At 28.5% G+C, this 2578-nt stretch overlaps 1 non-coding gene across 1 annotated transcript; it reads right to left on the bottom strand.

The window, feature by feature from the left end:
* Positions 1 to 971: 971 nt before the first annotated feature.
* On the bottom strand, positions 972 to 1043 carry TRNAT-GGU (transfer RNA threonine (anticodon GGU)). Its single transcript has one exon. It is a non-coding gene; the product is annotated as a tRNA-Thr (tRNA).
* Positions 1044 to 2578: the final 1535 nt, after the last annotated feature.

Raw genomic sequence — 2578 nt, 5'->3', positions numbered from 1 at the left:
CCCTTGTTTTCTAATCGGTTTCGAATAAAAAATCATTTATGGGTCTATTGATATCTAGGGCAAATCCATGAACTCGATGTGGTTATTCCTTATCTATTCTTAAAAATCTTCCAAGTCATCAATCATAAAATCTGCTATGACTCCAAAATCCGATAGAAATTTTTTTTTCAGAACTGTTCAAGAAACAAATGATCCCCTGTTTCACTTCTTATACCTAGCGGATCTTCAGACATATTTCTCTCCTTTCATCAAAGAAACTTATTCTTGAAGTTTGGTTGTGAATTGACTTCTATTTTGTCTAGGAAACTACTGTAGGATCATAGGTTTTCTAAATTTCTATTTCATTTACAGTTTTTTCTTTAGTATTTCATTTTTTTTTATAAATACTATAATAAAAAGAAAAAACTGTAAATGAAAGTTTTTGTCTCATATATATGAATTGCTGGAAAAATATCGTACACATCGATATGAAAAGAAACTATTTGATATGTGAAGACATAATTTAATGTATTTTTCTATTATTTCTATAAGATTCTATCTAATCTTATAGAAATAATAGAAATTTATGGAAAAAAATATGTTTCATTTTAATTTTAAAAAAACTTGTTTGGTGGAACTTGAAATTCGTATTAAGGCCCTTCTGAGTAAAGAAAAGGCATAACCTTTTTTCTTAGTTCAGAAACAAGAAGATTTCATTGGAAATATTCAGAGATTCTTAGGGAGTCTAAACGAAAAAAGTCTTAAAAAGAAAAAAAATTGTTCGAATTGAATCTTTATCAAATTTGAATATCAGAATAGTAGATATAAATATAATTCAACGGGTTAGGTCCACTTACTTTTTTTTATTTTTCCATTATTGAATTTTACACTTTTTCTTTTTTATTACAAATAGAAACTTTTTCAAAATATCAAGAATCTTTTTATTCTTCCTTCAAATAGAAAGACTATTGCTTTTGAAAAAAAAAGTAAAAAGCCCCTTATCGGATTTGAACCGATGACTTACGCCTTACCATGGCGTTACTCTACCACTGAGTTAAAAGGGCCCTTTTTCTTTCTTTCAATTTCTAAATAAGGAACTAGCATGACTAGTACATATATTTGTTACTGTGTATACTTATTCTATAAATTTATATAAATTATTTCTATAAATTTATATAAATTATATAAATTAAATGATATAAATGGGATTAGAATACATGTACATCAATATCTATTATTTGTATAATGACTCATCAAAGAACAAAAAATTGGATTTACCTAGTGAATAGAATATAGTTAAAAAAAAGAATTGATTAAGATTGGATTTGATCCATATCAAATATATTATTTCAAAATGGATTCTTGAAGTCATTCTAATCATAACACTAAATTCTTTTTATTGATACATAAATGTACTCACAAAATAAAATATTTCATCGAAACATTGATAAAATCGAATCATTGATAAAATGGATTCAATATGTTCTGTCCCTAAACCAAATTTTTATTTTTTTATTGAAAAATTCTATTTTCCAAAGTTTTTTTTCTTAGTATTAGATATAAATCTACCTATCGAATCTTAGTATTAGTAATAAATGATAGAAATGAAGTTTTAACCTCTCGTCCTTTGCAACAAACGAATCATTCCTGTGAAGAATTTTCTCTTTATTGGAACATTACTTCTTTTTTTTTCTTATTATGACTGGAATAAAAAAATTTAGAAATATAAATGATTAATAAAAAATTTCTATGGAATTATGAAAGAACGAAAAATATTTTTTTTTATCGAATCATATCATTATATTGACAATTGCAAAAAACTGTTCATACTATGAACGTAGTATAATGGCGGTCGGGCAAGTATGCCCCCATCGTCTAGTGGTTCAGGACATCTCTCTTTCAAGGAGGCAGCGGGGATTCGACTTCCCCTGGGGGTAGGGTGTTACGAAAGGAAGTTGATCAAAAATTTTCAATAAAAACTGAAATGTATTCTTCCTATTGTGCTGGGTCGATGCCCGAGCGGTTAATGGGGACGGACTGTAAATTCGTTGGCAATATGTCTACGCTGGTTCAAATCCAGCTCGGCCCAAGAATTTGCCGATCCACTATGAAATTCTATAACCCATTTATAGTTCTCTGGAAATGACTGATGTGCTATGATACGGAAGAATCAAAATATTAAACATATCTAAGGTTATTTCTTTTTTTTCTGTATTCCATATTTCTTTCCACAAATTCAAAATCTTGTTAATAATCGGTATTCATGTCAAGATCTGTAAGTAGAAAATATAAGGAAAAATTGAAAAAAAAAATATTTTTTTTTCATTGATTCAATTTTCAATCGATTTGTTAATAGAATAAGAATAAGAAACGGATTACGAGTAATTTGTGTCGATCTCACTAAAGTGGATATCGATATACATATCAATATATAAAAAAATGCGCTTTTTTCATTTACAACAAAAAGGTTCGAATCCGAAATAGAAAAAGAAAAGGTTTGACAGAAACGGTCCGTAAAAATATTTATACAGTACACCCCTTTCCCTGGGATTGTAGTTCAATTGGTCAGAGCACCGCCCTGTCAAGGCGGAAGCTGCGG

This window comes from Vigna unguiculata, unplaced genomic scaffold, assembly GCF_037176805.1.
Source record: "Vigna unguiculata cultivar grain cowpea cultivar isolate G323 ecotype 2 unplaced genomic scaffold, ASM3717680v1 ptg000336l, whole genome shotgun sequence".
Taxonomy (NCBI): Eukaryota; Viridiplantae; Streptophyta; class Magnoliopsida; order Fabales; family Fabaceae; genus Vigna; species Vigna unguiculata.
The sequence above is the reverse complement of the archived record's forward strand: the minus strand, read 5'-3'. Positions and strand labels throughout refer to the sequence as shown.